Below are 24,714 nucleotides of genomic sequence, written 5' to 3'. Positions count from 1 at the left end.
TATTCCTTATATTTTCTTGGGTGTGGTTAACTTTTTAGGTTGGTGTTTTCCTTTAAGCACCTTCTATAGGGCTGGATTTGTACTGCTTAAATTTGGTTTTATAATGTAATGAATGGCTTATTTTCTCTTTCTATTTGATTGAGAGTTTTGCAGGGTATAGTAGTCTGGACTGGCATTGTGGTCACCTAAAGTCTGTAGAACATGTGTAGGACCTTCTGGGTTTTAGAGTCTCCATTGAGAAGTCAAGTGTTATTGTACTAGATTTGCTTTTGTATGTTACTTGGTCAGTTTCCTTTGCAGCTTTTAGTATTCTTTCTTTGTTCTGTATGTTTTGTTTTGTGTTTTTACTAGTGTGTGCTAAGGGGGATTTCTCTCCTGGTTCAGTCTATTTGGTGTTCTGTATGCTTTGTGTACCTTGATAAGCATCACCTTCTTTACATTAGGGAAATTTTCTTGTAGAATTTTGTTGAAAATAACATCTGTTTCTTTGATCTGAGTTTTTTCTCCTTCCTCTATTATTATTTTTAGATTTGTGTTTAACAGTGTCTCGGATTTTCTAGTTGTGTCAGGGGTTTTGTTAAATTTTAAATTTTTCATTTCAAGATTTCCCTCAGTTTGGGTTTTCTTTTTTCTTTTGGTTTTTTCAAGACAGGGTTTCTCTGTGTAGCTATGGAGCCTATCCTGGCAGTCACTTTGGCGACCAGGCTGGCCTCGAACTCACAGAGATCCACCTGCCTCTGCTTCCCAAGTGCTGGGAGTAAAGGCGTGTGCCACCAATGCCCAGCCCAGTTTGGGTTTTCTTTATTCATTCTATTTCCACTTTCCAACAGGCCTTGAATTGTTTTATTCATTCCCATCCACTGATTTTTTTTGTGCTTTCATAGATTTCTTTAAGGGAATTATTCAATTCCTCTTTAAGGACCTCTAACATATTCATAAAACTATTTTAACACCTTTTTTTTTCTTGTGCATTAGTTATGTTGCAATTTTCAGGGACTACTGTGGTAGGGTTGCTGGGTTGTACTGGAGATATATTGTCCTGACTGTTATTGATTATGTTTTTATGCTGCCATCTAGGCATCTGGGGGGCGGGAATATTGTAATTCTAGGATATCTGATCTTGTCTTGATTTGGGTGGATATTTTGTTGCTTGGTTTCTGTTGCCCTCTCTGGTTCTTAAGAGAGTGTGGCAGCTGTGTATTGCTTGGTAGGAAATATGCTTAGCATCCTGAATGATGTGGCCACTAGGGTTTCTGGGTAAAATGTGTTTCTAGGTATTGTGAGCTGACACTTAGAAATGGAGACTGGTTAGGTGGTGGTAGGGGGATTATAGGGTCTACAGGAGGGACAGAAGCAGAATGTTCCATCAGGATCTGCTTAGTTCCCTGGGGATGGTGGCAGAGAGTTAGGAGGGACCATAACAGGTGGTCTGCTACAGAGCTGGGGATGAGACTGGGGGATTAGATATAGAGAAGAGGAGAGAGTGAATATCTGAAGCACCCTAACACACTTCAGTGACCCACTTACTTCTCTGTTGGGCTTGCCTTGCAAGTTCCCAAAGAAAGCCTACTGGAGTTGGGTGCTGGAAATACAGGATGAGCAAGGAGAAAGGTTGGAGAAGAAGACCTTTGTGGTCTTCATTGGGGATGAGGATAAAGAAGAGGGGGAGGCCCCAGCAGGTGGTCTGTTATCAAGATGGGGGTGACACTGAGGGACTGGATTTGGAGGAGGGAGGAGTTATCTGCCTCCTTGGCTGGAGTGGCCTGTTGATCCCAATTCTTAGCACAGCACAAGATCTGGCCTCTTCCTGTTGTTAGGTTCTTGACTTTAACCTCTCCTCTCATCTATCTCTAGGCTACAGAATGCAGTTCTTCCTTCTATGACACTTGTATTGCATGTTTTTTTGCCTCAAGATGTGTACCCATTTACCATTTTCTGCTTAAACTATTCTTCTGTTCCTTCTTTGCATGGCCAATGGCCAGTTGTTGGTTTGTTTTTTTGTTTTCCAATTGAAGTTGATAGTTACTTCCTTGATGGATGTTTCCTTGAGGGATTTCCTCAAAACACTAATGCATTTTGGTAAGTCTGTTGATGCTTTTTCTACTTCAACAGCCTGTATGCACCTTCTGACACTGAAAGGTAGCCAGCTCAGTTGAAGCTTGATTTCCCTATGACTTGCAACCACAGTGTATGGCATCTTCCTGAATGAAATCTTAGCAACTACTTCCAAAACAGAGGAATGGCAGAAGTCTGCATTGTTGGCAGGTCTTGGAGGCTTCCATGACTAATAACTTCTAAGGCTGTATTCCATGTCAGGCATGGGAACCTTTCTTTAATAACCAATGGATTTTAAGATCAGCATTATTCAGACAACTCTGATGTGTCTATTGGTGCAATGGTAGGGCTGTTATATGTACAACCAATTACTCTCTGATTGAATTTGAGAGAATTACCTGTGGGAGGGAATTCATACTTTGAACCTTAAATCCACTTTAAAAAACAGAACCATGTCTAAAGTGAGGTCTTAGGCCCTGGGGTGTGGGAATACACTATTGCTATTAACTAAGTTAGCACTGCATCAAATTGCCTTCTAGACATTTATGTTTATAAGCACAGACAAGTGTTATTCTCATCCTTACATGGAAGCCTCTCCTTGCAAAGTGTTGACAGTGAATGCAGAAGTGCATGGTTTTCCAAGATCTGAGAAGATGATTGAATATTCAGCCATTAACAAGACATTTATACTACTCCTTTTAAGGTGCAGAGAACATTATGGAAGAGAGGGCATAAAAATGTAAGAGCCATAAGATAGGAAGAAGGGATAGAGAGATATGACATTCATTTAGTGAGGATTTCGGATGTTGGCCAAATTAGGGACAGTAGAAATCTCCAGGGAAAATACCTTAAAATATGTTTAATATGTTAGTCACTAGGTAAGAGAGTCTGAGAAAATATCTATGTTTTTGCAAAGGATATTTAAAAACAAAGATTAGGTTGTACAGATGGAGAATGGATGACCAGACAAAAACACGGGTCTCGGGCTGCTGGAACTATACTCAGTGGCTCCCTGAGATTCTAGACTAGAATGCTGTCATTTCAGTTGAGCATGTTAACAGAAAGATACTTTCAAGTTAGAAAGACAGTTCAGTGGGTAAATGTGCTTGCTTCTGAGCCTGATAACTTGAGTTTAATCCTAAGAGTCATACATGGAAGCAGGGAACCATTTTTTGTAAGCTGTCCTCTGACTTCCACATATTAGCCTCTCCTTCACAATGAATAGAGAATGAAATAATGTACTAAAATCTATATCAAAGGAGAAGAAAGTTACTATGTAATCAGGCCACATAATTGTCATTTCCACAATTATCTATTCTAGACTCCTTTACCTTCAAATTGCAGAGATGTAAATATGTATTAGTATGGAGGTGAATATTGGATTTTGTGTGCTTCTATTTTTTCTTTTTTTTTTTTTGGTTTTTAAAGACAGGGTTTCTCTGTGGCTTTGGAGGCTGTCCTGGAACTAGCTCTTGTAGACCAGGCTGGTCTTGAACTCACAGAGATCCACCTGCCTCTGCCTCCCGAGTGCTGGGATTAAAGGCGTGTGCCACGTGTGCTTCTATTTTTAGTTTCTGTACAAACTACCTGTTTCTAATGGCTTGACCACTCACCCTCCCATCAACAGTGTGCTGCTTTGTACATTTTATATGGATTTTCTGCCTTGGACCCTTTCAAATGGCAAAGACCTTGTTTACTCCCGTGTCTTTGCTACCTGATAGTTTGCATTTCTTCAAAATGTATGCAATACTGAAATTGCTAGAAGAATAGCTAAGTTAGCAGATGATGGCATAATAACAGAGACAATGACAGATAGAAAGACATGAATGATTTCACAGTCTGTAGCCTTAGCTGGGTTGCTGTGTCTAAACTTGACATTTTGCACTTAGATAAGAGCTCAGACAGAATTATTGGGGTGCAGTAGACACTAGAAGCAGCTGAGAGTAGCCCCTGATTACTCTCTGGTTATTCAGCAGCACACCATACTCTGGGCCATTGTTCTCTGGCCTTTATCCATCAGTTTCACAACTGAGAACTCATAGTTACAGTATTCCAGCAGTGTAAGGTCAAGCTCAAAGGGCATAATAAGATGATGACATAAGACAGTTAATGAGTTGCAGATAATAAAGGAATAAAAGATTACTATGTTAATAAAATGCTATTAAACTTAAAAAAGTCAGACGAGCCTATTTCACTGTGGAGCAGCTGATTCACTTTCTGTCCTCATTGGCAGATAGAGATGAGTTTCTCATAGGAGAACACATCCCAAGCTTGGGAGTGTTAATTGCATTTAGCTGTTTGAGATTGTGAGTTGAATGCACACGGAATGTTAAGCTCTACATGCCAGTCTTTTGCAGAAACTGCAAGCAAAGAGTGTATTCCCATGTTTGTTTAAATTTTAATTGCATTTTTGAAGATGCCCAGAAATTTCTAGCCAATATTCACAGATATTAGAATCTAGGTCATTATAATAGCACATGAATTCCACCTGTAGGATCATTCACCAGGATTTTATAATGATTTAAACAACTCTTCATATGGCTTAGCATGCCAGTAAAAATATTTAAGAGAATTATGCCAGGCAAGGACATGGGTTAATCTAGCTCACCCTGTCCTGTGGATTCTTTTTGGTGTGTACTTGTGTGCAGGCAGCTTAAAAAAGCATGTTATATAAATAACTACCAGCACTGTTGGTGCAAAACGGAGACTCTACTAGACTCATTTCTTTATAGTACCCTGCAGAAGGCTGCCACCTTCAGCTCTATGTCAAGCCAGTCCAGTTTGATGTTTGCTTCCTCCCACTTTTCTTTTTCTTCTTCAGGATTATCTAAGGAGTAAGAAAAGAATAAAACAAAGCAAGATTATTTCTGTTTTAGATGTGTGTTACACTGAATTTGACATGGCAAATTATTTTAATCAATTTTTACTCTTATTTAACATTATCTGGGAATCAAATAATAAAGAGGACATCCTTTTTTCTCAATTTATTGGGGGACTCCATTTTTCAATTTGGTATTTGAGCTTTCCAGAGAGAATTTCAATCAATAGAGGCACAAATGCCTCCATCCATCCATCCATCCATCCATCCATCCATCTATCTATCTATCTATCTATCTCTATCTCCTTCCATCTTTCTTTCTATATCTATGTATTAAATTTATGAAAACAATAATCTGATGAAGTTTATAGAGCAAATAGTAAGCATTAGCTAATGTTAATTTTGATGTCTCTGTGGCTTAATCAAGAAATAGTGTGACAGTCAGTGGTGCAGTTTATGCCTCATGCAGTGAAGCAGAAATATTGTCAGTTCATCTGTAGTGTTGAGGAAATAGGCATCTCTCTGAATTCCCAGATGGAAAACTTCACAGGTCTGCAAGATAATAAGAAATTGCTAAGCCTTTCCTCCCCTTTATTAAAATAATGAATAGCATAAGATAAAGTAACAGGATCTAAGACAGGATACATCAAAATATTTATAAAAGCTTAGCAATGTTTAAGACCAAACTAAGAAAAGAAGACAATGAAGAAAACACACACACACACACACACACACACACACACACACACACACACACTCACACTCACACAGAGGCATCCGAACATGGAAGTTCTTTTTTCTCCCTTGAGATGGGCTCTCAGTATGCAGTTCTAGCTGGCTTGGAACTCTGCATGTAGACCAGGTTGGCTTTGAACTTACAGAGCCTCATCTGCCTTTGCCTCCTTTATGCTGGGAATAAAGGTGTGTGTGCCCATACCAGGCTAAAACTATTTTTATTTGAAGAGCTTTAAGAAGAAACCCTTTCTGACTTATCTTACTAATTTAATAAAAGAAAAATTATTAAGCCCATACTGTGTGGTGGCCATGTGTAGCCTGAGGACTAGCATGTGAGTAGTATGCACACTGGAGAGAGGAAAGATAGTCTTTAGTTTCAGTTTTAGAGTAGTGATGAATAGGTAACTCCACTTTAAATCCTTTGGTGTATATGTATATATGTATGTGTGTGCATGTATACATATGATGTATATGTATATATGTATGTGTGTATATGATGTAAATGTATATGTCTGTGTATGTATTTGTGTATGCATGTCAATGTGTTTTATATGCACATTTATGTATGTATATGTGTTGGTATATGATGTATGTTTTAAGAAGCTTATAGTAGTAGTTCCATGTGGCATTTTTCTCTTACAAACTTTGAGATTTACTCAGTTTTATTTTATATTTCTGGGTGTTTTGCCTCCATGTGTATTGGTGTACCATGTGTATCTGGTGCTCAGAGCGGCCTGAGAGGGCATCTGATTCTTGGGAACTGAAGTTACAGACAGTTTTGAGCTGCCATGTGGGTGCTAGGAATGGAACGGAGTCCTCTGGAATAGCAGTCAATGCTCTTAACTGCTGAGCTGTCTCTTCTGTTTCACCATATGGCATTTTCAAAAGGCCTTCTTTGTTGGTTATCGCTCCTTGTATTTCCTACTCTATGATGTCCTGCCAGCCCCACCTCATTTAATCCTTCTTGGTTCATTACTCTTTTTTCCTCCTTATATCACTGCATTCTCTGTGCCCTCCATTGAAAGATTCTCTCCCTCCCCCCAAGGTCCCTCACCATTCTCCTGACTTCTATGAGTATTCCAAACGAAACACGTATGTAATGCTTCACAGCTAACATCCACACATGCAACATGCAATGCTTATCTTTTTGGAGTCTAAGTTCCCTCACTGAGGATGATTGTCTCCAGTTCCATTAATTTGCCTGAGAACCTTTTAACTTCCCTTGTAAACAGCTGAGCAATTGCATTGTATAAATGTACCTCATTTTCATCTCCATTCCATCAGTTGACAGATGTCTAGGTTTCTCCATTTCCTGGCTATTGTGAATAGAGCAGCAGCAAACATGAAAAAGCGAGCATCCCTACAGTACTCCAGTAGCACAGGCATTAAAGCCAGTAATTGACAAATGGGATCACAAGAAACTAAAAAGCTTCTGTAAAGCAAAGGACACCATCATTTGAGTGAGGAGGTAACCTACAGAATGGGAACAAAATCTTTACTAGCTATACATCTGACAGAGGGTTTTATGTCTAGAATATGAAAAGAAAACTTAACATTGAGAAAATAAACAACCCAATTAAAAAAAAAACTGGGGCACAGAACTTAACAAAGAGTTCTCAAAAGATGAAAGACAAATGTTTGAGAAATATTATTTTAAATGTTCAACCTCTTTAGTCATCAGGGAAATACAATTTAAAATTACTTTGAGGTTTCATCTTACCCCAATCAGAATGGCTAAGATCAAAACAAAACAAAACAAAAAATGATAGCGGTTGCAGGTGTGGCTGTAGGGAAAGGCGAGCATAGCCCTTCATTGCTGACAAGAGTGCAAACTGGGACAGCTACTATGGAAATCAGTGTGTTGGCTCTTCGAAAAGCTGGAAAGATATCTACCATATGATCCATCTATTCCACCATTGGACATAAACTCCAAGCACTCAATAATTTACTCCAGATATTTGTCCTGAGGGCTTTACCAGAGTCTGGTTTCTTGGGGAGAATGGAAGTGCTCAACTTGTGCCATCTCCAAGCCTTCCCAGAGAGAAGGGAAGCACCAATTGCAACCCCTCTAGTCACCCTGTTCCACCTAAGGGGGAAGAGTGGAAATTGTGAAGTACTGAGGATGTATATAATCTAAGGGAATAGTCTTACATAAGGGCTGTGACCTGTTCCAATCTTGGATTGCTTCTCATCATCTCCCCTATGTCTCATTCTACATCACTGCAGGCCTGACCGGTATTTACCACAGTCCACATGCTTCTCATTCCATTCCTGAAGACCAGTTTACCATTGCTCCTCATACTCAGCCAGTCGTGTCTGCCCTTCAACCAAAAATTACAAGGTCTATTGAAAATTTAAAAACAAGTCTAGTGTAAAGTGACTGAAGAAACAACACAAGCAGATATGCAGGGTATAGGAGTCATTCTAGTAACATTAGTTAAGGACACCTAGATTAACTATGCTAACAGCTTTATGGGAAAAATAGATACACCGAAGAACAACAGGATAATATAATCAGAGAAATGGGCATTTTGAGATAGAATTTTTAAAAATACCAGAAAAAGGCACCATATGGGAAATAAAAGCATTTGGTGAATTTATTGGTGGACTTTGTATGGCTACAGACTTTATGAGCTCAAGGATATCACAACTACCAAAACTAAAAGAAAAAGACAAAATATAAGAGAACCAAATGATACTCTCTTTCTTAAGAAACCTAAGCTCAAAAATCTTAAAGCATCTCATTCCCTCTCCCCTTTAACATAATGTGTATTAAAACAATTTTCTTAAGAAAGCCCAGCTTCACTCCATAAAAACGAACAAATAGGCAGGATGTGTGGAAGAATTATGAAAAGTGAAATATAAACACACAATGAGAATATTGTATGGGGATTCGAGAGAGATACAGAAGATATCTGAAACTATACATGGCTGGGAAATTCCCTCATATTAAAAATATGAAGGAAGAAACAGATGCAAATTACTAAACAAAACATGACAATGTGAAATGTGTTTGAAAAATACAAGACTGTTGAGATGCTAAAGTGGTCAGTGCCAAGAGTAATAATTAAGCTGACCACAGAAGGCTGTCAGAGTGACAGAATTACTGTGGATGCATGATGCTTGCATCTATCTGAAACCATAGGATGCACAGGAGCAAGAATGGACCTTAATGTTACCTGGGGTCTCCGAGTGCATGCTGGAGGTTAAGGACATGGCATAGCCGCCTTCATTGTGACAATTATACACTCCATTGGGGGTGTAATATCTATATATTTTCTGCTAATTTTTCCTCTGAACACTTCACTGGTCATACATTTCCCTTTAAATTTGCTGGCTGTAAAAATTGATACTCTTCACCCAGCCAGAAAATAAAGTGATTTGACAGCATTTCCTGTATCTTCTCAGACAAGGAAGAAAGCCTTTTGTGATTACCAGCTCTGAGTCTGTATTGATGGAGCTGCATATACCCCATGTACGGTGTGTGTTCTCAGATTCACGCAGAACTAGACATTGCATCCACTTGCCATGGCAACCTTGTCTTGACGTGGGGCCTTATCCAAGTGAGTCACGCTTCTGGTAACCAGGACATGATTCTTTTCCCTGACCTCTGCAGCAACTGATTTGTGGTGAAGAAGAGGGAATGTTTCATGAGTGTGTGGGTTGTAAACAGAACAAAGGGGTTATCTGCAGTTCCAGCTAAAAATAAATCGTAGCTTGCAACAGCATTCTCAGGAAAGCTTAGTTCCAGAGAGGATTCAGATAAAAATTGGTTAGAAATCTTTCTAAAGATGAATTCAAGCATAATAGAAAATTAACACCTTTCCTAATATCTTTGCTTATTTCACATTTTTTCCCATGCAGCCCATTAACTGTAGACTTACTATACTCCCTCATGTAATAATATGGTTGTAACATTTCCTAAGACCTTGTTACAGAATATTAAGTGTCCCTCAAGGAATTAAATCCACTTTCCAGCCAGTCTGAGTGCTGTCAGCCCAAGGTTATTGCTGTACACGTGAAGCAAGGATTTATTATTTAACTCTCTTGCTTAGTAAATACAGAACACAGTGTAAAAAAAAACAATTCTGTGTTAACATTTGGTAATAAGTCCATGATGTAATATTGGGAATGTTTCTTTTGTCAGTACAAATGGGGAAGTCTTTGTACAGTTGGTGTAAAAAATACATAGAATTTTTAAATGAGAAAACAGAAGTATAGTACAATTGTTTCTCTAACAGACAAGTGGGCCACACACAGGACACTGAGTACATATGTGATTTCACCCATGATGTCTGTAGAAGGTTGTTTGTAGGTTCCCTTCTGGCTCTGGAGATGCTTTTTTATATGCGCGTGTGCGTGTGTGTGTGTGTGTGTGTGTGTGTGTGTGTGTGTGTGTGTGTGTGTGTATTGGTAGGATCATAAGACACCTTACCTCACAGTGAAAGTATACACTCTGTGAGCATGGAGGATGTGGACTGATGTTTTGTTTATCAGCAATCTTAAAGGTTTTTCAGTATTCTTCTGCATTCTAAAACGCCAAGAATCTTGAAAACTCCCATGTGCTTGTGCTTACATTTTTTGCTCTTTGCTTAATTGAAATTAAAACTGAGAAAAATTAAAGTAAATGCATTTATTAATTTAATTTAAAATAACAAACAACTAAATATTAGTGGAGGGGACAATGTTTGTATGTCTGAAAAAGAACTCTACTCTCCAAAACAAAGAAAATGTAGTAAGGAGAACTGTTTTCACATCATCTCTTAAATGTATATTTTAATGGGAAAAAACTGCATTCCTATATCTCCTTCTATTCTATCAATACATTGGTTTGATTAAAGCTTATGAAGAATGGGGAGGGAATTTTTTTCTGAGACAGGGTTTCTCTGTGTAACAGTCCTGTCTGTCCTCGAACTCACTCTGTTGACCAGGCTGGCCTTGAACACACAGACATCCACTGGCTCCCAAGTGCTGGGATTAAAGGCGTGTGACATCAAACCTGGCCTGGAGGAAAATTTTAATACCTTTCCAGACACCAGTGTATACTGTCCTTTGAGGCTACCCTAAGATTTGATAAGTGGGCCTGCATTAAAAGCTGTTCTTATCATCAGACTTTGATGAATACATCGCATTTATAATCTACTGAATATTTTTGGAATTGTTTTTGAGGCAGTTTTGCTGGCTTTGAACTTACAACCAAGCTCCCACTAGCATTTACTTTGGATCTTCCTGCTTTGGCTGCCCACATGCTGTGATCATAGGTGTGTGTACCAGTACCCTTGTCTTTGCTTTGCAGTTTGAATGCTCCATAAAATATAGTCCTGTATTGGTCAACTGGGAGGCAGTGTTGCTTACTTCTGTAGATTCTCCAACAATAATGCATCTTATTATTCAATGCCAAATTCACCTTTGCCAGATTCATCACTGAATTCATAAGAAAAGTTGCCTGGGAAGCTGTCAAGCTCATGGCAGCAAATAATGAGTATCTACAATTTTTATTTTTGCTTGAAGCTTTGAATTTTATCATCAGCTTAAAAAAAAAAAAAAAAAAAAAAACCAGTGTCGTCTGTTTCCCTTGAAGTGACACTTTATTTCATTCACTTAAAAAAAAAACTGTCAAGTTCCAGAGTCTGAAAGAGCCTGGCTTGTCTGTCAGTTCTTTCAAGTAAAATGGTGTTCCATGGCAAATGATGTAGGTGGTTTATTTTGCAGCTCAGACACCAACTACTTTTCTTCAGGTCGCACATAGAGCAGAAGGCTTTCCCTGTACTAACCATTATTTCAGATTTCAAATAGAGGTAAAATATTGAGCAAATCAGTGGTCAAATTCATGAAACAAATTGTTGTGGCTATGTCTGGTATGGTTTTAAATGAAATAGGACTTAAAAAAATCAAATGTTAGGGCACACACAGGACTCACTGTGGAAATTGCTCTCATTGGCTTGACAAAGTGGGACATCAGCTATTCTGCACACCAGTGTTGCATGCAAATGTCATCAGCAATGAAGGCAAATAGGTGTGACTCCAGAGACCCCTTGGAGAAGTGTTAGGATCTCTAGGGATCCAAGCTATGACATCTGAGAATTGCTGTTGTACTGGTGTATCCACTGTAGTAGTTGTAATCAACAGACTAAAGGTTTCAAGTTGTTTCATTCCTTCTCATACTTGTGACAATGCTCAGAAGGGATGATGTGCGGTCAGAACCTAGGGACACAGTCACTGACTGTCATCCTGACTCTTCTCTCTAATACCTACCTGCAGTGTGATAGGACAAAAGCCCAGAAGTGACTCGAAAACCTTTCTTCCTTATGGGCTGTCCACTTGGCTATCTCAAACTTTCTCATGCACAGTGATCTTTGGATGTTTAATTTTTATATAAAGAAACTGCTTTCCTCAGAGTGTTCTCCGAGGCCACATTCAGAATTCCTTAATAGATTAAGCTGTTTAAATCTCTTGATTAGGGGAGTCAGAGAACACAAAAGCATTCCATGGGGAATATAGATTTACTCCTCATTTCGGGGAATTGAAATAGCTTTGATCTTTTCACCTAACACAGTGTAACCTGGAACAGGCCCCTTTTTAGATTTCCCTGAATTCTAGAGTTGTTTTCTTTGTCTTTAAGGTAGGAATCATAGTATATATTATTTTTATTAATTTAAATACAATTATTTTCTGGTAGTCACATATTTACCAGTATTGTGTATGTTTTCAATTCAGTATATACGTTCAAATTTTTAAAAATTTTGTTCGTTTTTTGTGTATATTTCCAAAGATGTGTGTGTGTGTGTGTGTGTGTGTGTGTGTGTGTGTGTGTGTGTGTGTGTGTGAGTGCGTGCGTGCGTGCGTGCGTGCACGTGTGTGTGTGTGTGTGTGTGTGTGTGTGTGTGTGTGTGTGTGTGTAAGAGGTAAGAGAAGAGAAAGATTTCATGATGTGTATGTGTGAGAGGGTGTGCCATGGTACCTTTGTGGAGATTAAAGGACTTTGTGGAGTTTGTCCTCTCCTCCAACCTTTATGTAAATTCTGAGAATCAAACTTGGATTACCAGAATTGCAGGGCAAGTCCTGATATGTCAGCCCACAAGCCCAGGGCATCTATCTTTCATTCATTTGCTGGGCTCTCATTTTTCTCTTCCAGTTACTTCGATGGAAAATTCAGAGGAGTATGAGTTACTAAAATTCAGAGCTACTAAGTATGAGTCTTCCTATCACTGCTATTTAATAGCAAGTGCATCTCAACTCAGAAATGGCTAACATGTCTGCATGTCATAGTCAGCCTGGACAGGATCCACAGACTCTGGCAGAGAAAAATTCAAGACTTACTATAGGGCAATTATAACCAACACAGTATGCTAACATAAAAATATAAGATGATAATAAAGTTAACCAGTTAATAATTTAGCAATCCTATTCTTCCAACTCTAACCTTGATAGTGTGCTTGTGTGCTGGTTAGTTTTCAAGTTGACATATGGTAGAGTCATTTGAACAGAGGGAACCTCAATTGAGAAAATGCCCCCACTAGATTGGTCTATGGGGAGAGTATGAGACATTTTCTTGACTGATCATTGATGTAGGAGGGCTTAGCTCACTGTAGGTGGTGTCATCCTGGGATGGTGGTCCTGGATGGCATAAGAAGGCATGAACAAGCCATGAGGAACAAGCCAGTAATTAGTACTCCTCCATAGTCTCTAAATCCCTAAATCTCTAAGTCCCTGCCTTAAGTTCCTGGCCTGACTTCCCCATAAGATGGACTACAAGCTATAAGATGTCCTCCCCAAGTTGTTTTTGGTCATGGTGCTTTATCACAGCAATAGAGACCTAACTAAGGAGCATGGTTTGAATGAGACTATCTCCCATAGGCTCATGTATTTGAACATTTGGTCCAAAGTTGGTAGCACTGTTTGGGAAGGTTTAGGAGGTATGGCCTCATTAGAGGATTATGTCATTGGAGGTGGGATTTGAGAGTTTAAAGATTCATGCTATTTTCAGTTTTATCTGTGCGTCACACTTCACATTTACGGTTGACAAGTGAGCTCTCAGCCACCATATCTCCTGCTACCATGCCTGCTGCCTGCTGTCTCAGCCCTGCCATTATGGACTCTAACCCTTTGGGAGTATAAGCCAAAATGAACACTTTCTTCTAAAATTAGCCTTGGTCATGGCATTCTATCCAAGCAACAGAAAAGTGACAAATACAGCAGAATTTAAGATTATCTTCCCATTCCTACTTCCATCTGTCAGTTCATTTGGTTTCTAAGGTAAGTCACTAAATATTTGTAGATTGGCAGGGTTTTGTTCCAGGGCCCCCAGCCTTAGCTTGTTTCTTCAATTAGCTTCTTTTTAGCTACTCCAGCACCATGCACATTCCCGGCCTTAAACAGCCTTGATGTTGCTATTTGCCCTCATGTGCTCCTCATATGTCAGTAAATCGTGGGAGAACAGAGGAGGGTATGTTCTTGGCCAGTCTTTTCTCAACATTGGCACAGAAGGTGCCAAATACCTGTGTCAGCTGTGACTGTGGACTAACTCACTTGTATTTGGCCTTGGCCTCTCTCTCAGTGTCTCAACACGATGTTTCCATTTTGACTGGATGTTTAAAAGCTTCCTCTGTGTGTGTCAGTGCCCTCTGGGTAATTGGGTAAGATATTCTCTTCTTAATCAGTCTTTCCCCACAACCAGAACAGAAGAGAAAATGTAATCAGGCTTTATATGCAGACTAAATTGTTCTGAAATTAAATTATTTTTGGTTCAAGGGCAGGAATGATGGGGATTTACTTTACATTCCATCACATCTACCTAAAAAGATATCTGATGGATAACATTAAATGTGAAGCCAAAGAAAACAGTGACTAAAAATGTTATTGTAATAGCTAATATGTCTGATAGCGTTAGAGGCTATACCCATTGTGGCTTGAATTTGGGTAGATTTTGGCACAGTCTGCATTGTCTTTGTGGTGCTCAAATTCCATTTTTGAATATTTAAAACAGAGTTGATAAGATTTATCTCAGTGGGATTATATGAGAGATTAAATAGGATGAAATTTTATGAACACTGGTCATAGAGCATCATGGTCTGTAATAACTGTTTGCAATTTTCCTATTTACAAATTTATAATCATTGATAAAACAAATGAGCAGATTCTACATTTTTATGTTACTGTTGCAGAGCCATTGGAGTCTATTCTTCTACAAAACCACACCTGGGGAAACTTCTGATTTCCACAATTCTGGAGCAAATAACAATGCATGCCCTTAGCAAATGAACATGTTGTAGCATTCTGAAGTAGAGAAATCTGCACAGAGCCTGTTTCCAGCTGGCAGGCCATAAGGAAATTCAATTCCATGATGAATTCCAGCAAGCAAATTGAGGAGGATTGATCTTGATCTCTTTAGACCAGTCTATGGCATCCATCATTTTATTTTATAGATGATTGTTGGGCCTGTTGTGTACCATCCAAAGCAGAGTACTTCAGGTTGAAAGTGAATTTCATCTCTCTCTCTCTCTCTCTCTCTCTCTCTCTCTCTCTCTCTCTCTTTTTCTCTCTCTCTCTCCCTCTCTCTCTTGCTCTCTCTTTTTAGAAGAAGAATTGCAATCATTTTACTTGAGGATACTAAAGTAGAAAAATAAGCCCTGTGGCCCCACAGCCATACTGTATAAATGTAGAGAATAAGTAAATTTGGAAATGTGCTACCCTAAAATCTATTGCAATCTTGAAATCTATGCCAATCCATACATGTAAATAAGAATTATATCTGGAAATAATTTTGCATCTAGTATACACAAAAATGAATCCTAATTCCAGTGTTCAGATGTGTATAACATTCTCTGTTTTGGAATTACTTAAAAATAGTATCTGGGGAAGCTGAATAAATTCTGCTCTTTTATTTCTTATATGAAAACTACAAATTAAGAGATCATTGAATACTTATGTTGAGACCGGAGTCTTGGAGTAAAACTTGAAAGCAGGCAAGGGAAAATGCAGGCAACCCTGTTGAGATTGGGGGAAGCCAAGCTCCTGGAGGAGGCTCAGACCAACTGAATCACTTGGAAAGGACATTCTCTAATCTGTTGGGCTGCCTGCAGGTTGTTTGGTGTGCTGGAGGTTGCTGGCTGTTATGGGCTCTCAGTCATGCTGGTGGGGCTTTTGGTAATGAAGCTGTCTTTGAGTCATTTCTGCTCCTGTAAGTAACCCCCCTCCTTAGTATTCTATAAATAGCCATAATAAAACTCATTGGTTTACCATATTGGTCTTTGGTTTTATCTTTTATCTTTTGGTCTGTCATCAGTTTCCTATCTGGTGTTGGTAGGTGGCTATTCATAGTGTCACATAAACACAGAAATAATGTCACATAAACAAATACAGACTTATTCTTTGCATGTTGACAAATTGTGAGCTTTAATTGACATCTACTGAAAAAAGAAGCCTTTCTGGGGAAGGTTGAGAGATGTGCTAATCAATGGACATAAAGATAAGAATTAGTGGACAGTTTGTTTCTATGCCCAATACAAGAATACTAATAGTATTAGGTTATCTCTAAGGGCTTAGGACCTACTCAACCACTTACTTGCTCAATTAACAGTTCCAGGCATGATTTCTGTCTCATGGATCAGACTTTAACTTCAACCAGAAAGTGGTTGATTATTTCCTACATATCCATGCAGCTAACTCATCAAACTAGTCATATTATAGTTCACAGTATTCACTGACAGGTAGGACTATTGATACATTTTCTCTCCTGATAGTGTGCACAGTACTTTTCAACACTATGAAAATTAGCCCATAGAACTGAAGCTTCTAGGTTGGTACCAGCTTTTATTTCTTCATATGATATGACTCAAACATGTGATGTCTTCAGCAATAGTATGTTACCATCAAGTTCTGGAGGGTAGCAAAGTAGTGAGAATAGCTTGTAGTGCTTGGGTAGGGGTGTCTATGCAACTCCAATAGCCAGCAACTCCAAAAGAGGTAACTCAAAGCTAGCACTAGGATTTTTATTTGGTAGGCTTGGTGTCTGGGGAAGGCACACCAAGCTACTGTAAGACACCCCCTTTGTAACCCCTTGTAACTCTCTATAAGTATCTATTTTAGGAAACCTTTACAGTGGTAGGTTTCTATATCACATTTGCAGAATCTTTAGTATTAATTGTATCTGTCCACACTCCTTCCTCTACCCTGCCCTACAATCCATATCACATTCAACTTTCCAGTTCCTATCTCTCCCCTTCACACCACCTGCCTTCTGTCTTTCTTACTTTGAAATACGGAAGTTTCAATAAAAATGGCCCCATAACCTCATAAGGAGTGATGGAATGATGCTATTAGGGAGTGTGGCCTTGTTAAAATAGGTGTGACCTTGTTGGAAGAAGTGTATCACTAGGGGCACTCTCTCTCTCTCTCTCTCTCTCTCTCTCTCTCTCTCTCTCTGCTCTTTCTCCAGCACCATGTCTGCCTGCATGCCACAATGCTTACTACCATGATGGTAATAGACTATAAACCTCTGAACCTGTAAGCCAACCCCACTGAAATGTTCTCATTTGTAAGAGTTGCCCTGGTCACAATGTCTCTTCACAGCAGTAGAAACACTAACGGAGATCGGCCCTCAGTAGTCTCCCGACTTCAGTGGCTACTGCAATTTAAACACACATACCAAATATTTAAAGCTAATATCCACATGTGAGAGAGAACATGTGACATTTGTCTTGCTGGCTCTGAGTTACCTCATTCAGAATAATTATTTCTACCACAGTCCATTTACTTGTGAGTCTTAAAAGAGTAATTAATGTTCAGAAGGCCATTTGGGCTGCCCTGCCCTCCTGGTACAGGAAGTTTCCATTCTATGTAGGTGGGCCTAATCAGGGGAAGGCAGGTCTCTTACTTGCTGTGGTACACAGCTGAATGAATATTACATAAACTAAGACAGTCATAATACTTTTATATATAAGACTTCAAAAGATATCCAGAAAAAGGGTTTTGTGAATTTTCTTGTGGAATTAGTTTCAAGAGAAGTGACTGTCCATGGAGAATTTATTCGGCTGGGACCTACAGCTTTCTCCTCCGGATCTGGAAAGCCCTACTTCTGTCTCTCTCTCTAAACTGCAACCTCTGAGAGATTTCCAACAGAGAAAAGGCACCAAAAAGCCCCACATTCCTGGAGACTATTGCAACTTCCTCCCCTGTCACAGCTAGCAGTCCAAGTCCCCTGCCTAAGCAGTCCAGCTTTTGACCATACTTGGGCACCAGCTCAGCTTGTGGCGGACTCATCATCACACCTTGCCTACAGGCTATATAATCTCCCTGCTTTAGTTCATGTGTGTGGCTTCTCTGCTTCTCCAGCCTCAATCTCTGGGACTGGAGAACCTTCCAGGAAGTCGATTTTTCAGTTCAGCTTGATTTGGTTTGCTACACTGGTGGAGAAACCTATTATCAGGGTACAGAAAACCTATTAATAATTTTTGCTCTTATATAATCTCTTTTCTATTTGTATTCCACTGAAGGATACAGGGCATCATAATAAACACGGAAGCTGTCACAACACACTTTCTAACTAAAGTAGCTGTGTTTAGAATTTAACCAGACTATAGGAAAAGAGGGGGACTATTATTTGTACTGATCTGAGCAATTATCAGACTGTGGCCTTTATACTGGCTTGGACTTTTTGCTTTTAATTACTTTTGCAGCTCTAGTTGAACCACTTTGTTTTATTTAGTAACATAAGCAGGGCATATTGATGAAAAAAGAAGAGGTTCTTTTTAAAAAGGCAGGATTATATATTTCTATTTATTGTTTTAATCATTCTCAAGTTTTGACTTGTGCTTATCTTGCTGTATACATTACTGGATTTATTCATTGAAAAATGCCAATAAATATGCTGATATGCAACTATCTTAAAAAATTTCAGCATTCCTTTTATAGAGGGAGCCATTATAGGTTTAAAGAGAAATCTGCACTAGGGAAATGTCCAGAGATCTACAAGGATGACCTCAACTAAGAATCTAACAATAGTGGAGAGGCTAACTTAAATGTCCTTCCCTGATAGTGAGATTGATGACTGCCTTATATGCCATCCTATAGCCTTCATCTAGTAGCTGATGGAAGCAGAAGCAGACATCCACAACTAAGCACTGAGCTGAACTCTGGAATCCAGTTGCAGAGAGGGAGGAGTGATGAGCAAAGGGATCAAGACCAGGCTGGAGAAACCCACAGAAACAGCTGACCTGAACAAGGGGAGCTCATGGAACCCAGACTGATAGCTGGGAAAGCAGCATAGGACCAATCCAGACCCTCTGAATGTGAATGCCAGTCAGGAGGCCTGGGCAGTCTATGGGGCCTCTGGTAGTGGATCACTATTTATCCTTAGTATAAGAATGGACTTTGGGAGCCCATTCCACATAGAGGGATACTCTCTCAGCCTCGACACATGGGGGAGGGCCTAGGCCCTGCTCCAAATGATATGACAGACTTTGAAGATCCACCATGGAAGGTCTCACCCTCCCTGGGGAGCGGAAGGGAGATGGGATAGGCTGGTGGGGGGCAGGGGAGGAAGGGCAGGAAAGGGAACTGGGATTGACATGTAAAAAAGCTTGTTTCTAATTCAAATAAAAAAGGAAAAAATACTAACAACCTTTGGTTTTTATAGAGAGATTAAATTATTTCAGGTAGGTAGTACCTTTTTCCTTATTGGAGCTTAGAAGAAATAAATGGCTTTTCTTAAGATAATACTTTGATCTATCTCAATTTTAGCTAAGTACAAAGGTGATTGAAGAGTCACCTCCATATTCCTAATGCCATTGCATTGGTGTATGTGATATATCTCTGTGTGAGTATGTGTGTGTGTGCTCATATGTTTATATGTGTCTGTGTTTGTGTGTTCCTTTTCTCTCCTTTCTCAGTGCACAAGATTATGGCTTTGTGTTCATTGCCAGCACCAGAAAGTCTGACTATTGTGTTCCCACATTGCTCCCAAACCAGCCCTGCTGGTTTCATCTCACAGGGTTTAGGAGGAGGGCCCTCCGTGTCTCCTTGACAACCATGTGTCCTCTAGAGAAGCAACTTGGAGTTCCACTCCTTTGAAGAGCTCAGAAGAGGCCATTTTGGGGGGGAAATATCACTTCAAGTCCCTGCTTTTAAAGCAAATTGCAAAATTATGTGCACTTTTACATAATGCTATGTGTTTTTTACATAATTCTATTATCCCCAATCCATGCAGGTATAACCCTTATTTCACCAACAAGAAGTGGCACCCCAGGCCTCCTTTTCTAGCATCTGGTATGGATTTTCACACCCCTCCCGCTTCTGTGCTAAGTTTAACCGTGTTTCTGGTTCTCTAATACACTGAGCTGATTCAAATATTAATGGTCCTCAGGAAACCAAATTCTCCGTCAGTCCAGTAAGATTGTTGTGATGCAGCATAGTAATTTAAAAAAAAAAGTGTCCATATTTTCTGCTTAAACAAAGGTTTGTGTACAATTTGAAATTCCAGAATTAATAAAAAGGCCTGTGGCAGGGTGTTAACCCAGTAGCTGGCAGGCTGAAGCAGGCGGATGGCTGGGAGTCTGAGGCCCGTGTGAACTATCTACTGAGCTCTGCCTGCCTTAGCCTGGGCTACAGAGTAAGACCCCTTGTTGACAAACAAAGCTAACCAGAAAATAAAATCAGATATAGGTATGTTTTCTGTGGAGTCTGGTTAATGTCTCTCAACAGCTGAGAGTCATGAATCCCAGCATAAAGCTTTCTCTCCACTGGACCGCTCTCATGGCACCAGGAGGTTCCACGTAGCCTGTTGGGGGAAATCACAGTTAACAGTCTTCAGGTGGATCCTACGTACAATGCCAACAAGCCCAGCCAGATGAGCTAGCCTACTGCTACAATGGTAGCAAAACTGCTTGGGGGAAACCAACTGTTTGCTGATTGGATGTGGGGCATCATAGGAGTAAATTCAAATCTGGTATAGTAAGCCGGTCAAAAGCATGTAGATGAGGAGATCTTAGGCCCTAGTAGGGAAGCTACTGATGTTGATCTGCTAAAGGGTCATGGTGTACCTGTCTAGTTGCCGTCTAAATATTTATGTCCACTTTGCTAAGAAAAATCATGTAAACACCCAAATCTCCTAAATGTACCAAGTTAATATTCTTAGGGGGCTTAGCAATTGATTTGCATGTACCATACATTATGAACATTTTATATGTACTTTTTTAAAGAAATAAATTATGTTCTCAGAAAATAGCTATTTCTAATTTGGCCTGGTTATGCCAGATAATGATAGTGGTTTGACACGATTGTCTTCCTGCCAGTCACCTTACCTTCGAGTTCTTTACTGTGATCTCTGTGCTACTCTCAAGTAACTGTGTTTATGTGGGACTTTTAGTTCTGTGTTAGGGGACATTGTCTGACAGCCACCTCACAGTTTTCAATAGAGAAACCTAGAAACGCAGTTTTAAGTCACTTCATATATTCCAAAGTATTTATTACCTGAGGAAGCCTAGCTCACTTGCATTCAGATAAGAGAACATGGCATGGTCTGTGTGATGCCAGTTCTTGCAGTCTTTGACATTTGCAAGACATTTGACATTTGACCTAACATATGACACATTTAAAACTGAGACCTGTATATTTGCAAAATTCACTGGACTTTAGAAAATGTTGCTGTGTTCTTTAGGTGTCTAATACATTGGGTGTTATTTGTGATGTTCAAGAGCTATATACATTTTAGGTCTTCCTCTCAATTATTCAGGACATTTAATTGTATAGTATACTTGTCATTAGGTTTCTTTTGATATTGTCTTAGTTCATTTTTCATTGTCAATTTGACACAGTCTAGAGTCACCTTAAAGCATTGATTGAGGAATTGTCTAGACAGGATTAGTCTGTGGGTATGTCTGTGGAATATTGTTTTAAATATTAATTGGCAGGAGGGCTCAGTCCACTGTAGGCAGTATTACTCCCTGCACAGGTAGCTGGATTGATCAGAAAGCCAGTTAAACATGAGCACGTGACTGAGCCAGCAGGCAACATTCCTCCCTGGTTTCTGCTTCAAGTTTTTGCTTGAGTTCCTGTCCTGACTTCCCTCAATGATAGACTGTGACCTGTAAGGTAAATAAACTCCTCCCTCCCCTATGTTGCTTTTGGCCAGTGTTTTATCCCTGCAACAGAGATGAAATTAGAGTAGAAATAGGTACTAGAGCAACAGGGTATTTCTATGACTGACCTGAGCATGTGGTCCTTTATGTCATTCAAATATTCCGCTGGAGGATTATGAAAACACTTAGAACTTTGGGCTATAAAAGCCACTGAGTGGGCCCCCGGGGTCTTCAGGCAGACTGAATCAGTCCCTGAGGACCCTGGGTCCCTGACTCTGCTGAGATTGCTGGGCTATTCTGGCCTCCACAGAGTGCAGAGAGGTGAGTTGCTTCAGCCCCTGCCTTGGGCCCAACTTCTGCCTGCCCACTCTGGGAACTCCTGCCCAAGGGTCTGCAGAGAGGACAATTTGTCCCCTGAGGACCAAGCAACCCAGAGTCTGCTGACGTCTCTGCGCCAGTCCTGCTCTCACCCACCTGAAGATCGAGTGCCTCAGACCTGCCTGCGCCCAACTTGAGACCAATCAGAGTATCGGAGCCAATTGCACCCACCTGAAGACAACACTGGACCCATACACACCAGGAAAGGAAGTGGCACCACCTGTACCCACTGAAAGAAGAGATGGGAAGACAACAATATAAGAACACATCCAACAACAGGAAAACCAATATGACACCACCAGAGACTATGGACTCTACACCAGCAAGACATGAACATCCAAACACAGAAGAAGCAGAAGAGAGCAACCTTAAAAACAACTTCATGTAGATGATGGAGAACCTAAGAGAGGAAATCAGAAAATCCTTTAGAGAAATGGAAGAAAAGATGAACCAAAAGATACAAGAAATCAAGGAAAGCAAAAAAAAGCCAAGAAAATACAATTAAGCAGCTGAAGGAAACAGTTTAGGACCTGAAAACTGAATTAGAGACAATAAAGAAAACACAAACTGAGGGAATGCTGGAAGTGGAAAAGTTGAGTAAACAATCAGGAACCACAGATGCAAGCATAACCAACAGAATACAAGAGATGGAAGACAGAATCTCAGATGCTGAAGATAAACTAGAGAAAATAAACTCATCAAGCAAAGAAAATCTGAAGTCCAACAAATCCATAACAGAAAATATCCAGGAAATATGGGACACCGTGAAAAGACCAAGCCTAAGGATAATAGGTATAGAAGAAGGGGAAGAAACCCAACTCAAAGGTGCAGAAAACATATTCAACAAAAATCATAGAAGAAAACTTTCCCAACCTAAAGAAAGACATGCCAATGAAAGTACAAGAAACCTACAGAACATCAAATAGAGTGGACCACAAAAGAAAGTCCCCTCATCACATAACAATTAAAACACCAAATGTACAGAATAAAGAAAAAATATTAAGAGCAGCAAGGGAAAAAGGCCAAGTAACATATAAAGGCAAACCTATCAGAATTACACCAGATTTCTTCATGGAAACTCTGAAAGCCAGAAGGACCTGGATAGATATGCTACCAACTCTGAGAGAACACGGATGCCAGGCCAGACTACTATACTCAGCAAAGCTTTCAATCACTAAAAATGGAGAAAACAAGATATTCCATCACAAAACAAGATTTAAACAATGTAACCACTAATCCAGCCCTACAGAAAGTACTGGAAGGAAAATTCCAACCTAAGGAAATTAACTACACTCACATAAACATAGACAATAGATAATCCCACTCTACAAAAACACAAAATGAAAGGCAGGGTACATCCAAATACAATACCAGTACCAACAACAAATCAAAAACAAACAAGAATAAACACTCCATGGACTTTAGTTTCCCTCAATATTAATGGTCTTAACTCACCTATAAAAAGACACAGGCTAACAGATTGGATACAAAGACAGAATCCATCTTTCTGCTACATACCAGAAACACACCTCGAATTCAAAGACAGACATTACCTCAGAGTAAAGGGATAGGATAAGATATTCCAATCAAATGGACCCAAGAAACAGCTGGGGTAGCTATCCTAGTATCTAACAAGTTAGACTTCAAACTAAAATCAATCGAAAGAGATGAAGAAGGTCATTTCATATTTGTCACTGGAAAAATCCATCAGGAAGAAGTCTCAATTCTAAACCCCTATGCCCCAAATACAAAGGCACCAAGATTCGTAAAAGAAACATTATTAAACTCAAATCACAAATAAGACCTCACACAGTTATAGTGGGAGACTTCAACACCCCACTCTCACCACTGGACAGGACAACCAGACAGAAATTTAACAAAGAGACAAAGGAACTAACAGAAGTTATGACCCAATTGGGATTAACAGACATCTATAGAATTTTCTATCCAAACACAAAAGAATATACCTTCTTTTCAGCATCGCATGGAACCTTCTCAAAAATCGACCACATTCTCGGCAACATAGCAAACCTCAACAGGTACAAAGAAATTGGAATAATCCCCCGTGTCTTATCAGACAACCGTGCTTTAAAGTTAGAAATCAAAAACAAAACAAAGTGCAGAAAACCTACCAACTCATGAGGGAGAGGGATAAGGAATGGACATGTGAAGCAAACTTGTTCCTAATTTGAACTAAAAAAAAAAAAAAAAAAAAAAGAATTACTTTAACCAAGTTGTTTGGTGCTATAGCTCCTGCTAGGAGATAGCTATTATCTAATCCTTAGTTACAAGGCACACAGTATTTTTCTTTCTTTTTTACTTTCTTTTCTCCCTTTTGATTTTTCAACTGATTATAAAGATGGAATGTGTGAATATAGATAGTAATTAACTGAAGAGTTGTTTTCATTAAATATTTAAAAACTACTATTTTGATTTATATTCCTGAAACAATTGTTTCTAATACTTGTGTATCTAAATACTGGCAGTAATATACTTTGTTAATCATAATTTCTGAAGGAAATAGAGGTGAGAAAGTTAATGGGATGTTTTCCATAGCTAGTGTGCGCTATGATTTATTAAAAGAGTCAAATGAACAAGGAAGCAATGATAACACAGTACTGTAAGTGCCAGCTCATATGCACATTAGGAGCA

The sequence above is a fragment of the Cricetulus griseus genome, chromosome 6 (assembly GCF_003668045.3).
Source record: "Cricetulus griseus strain 17A/GY chromosome 6, alternate assembly CriGri-PICRH-1.0, whole genome shotgun sequence".
NCBI classification, from domain to species: domain Eukaryota; kingdom Metazoa; phylum Chordata; class Mammalia; order Rodentia; family Cricetidae; genus Cricetulus; species Cricetulus griseus.
This window is presented reverse-complemented; position numbering follows the sequence as displayed.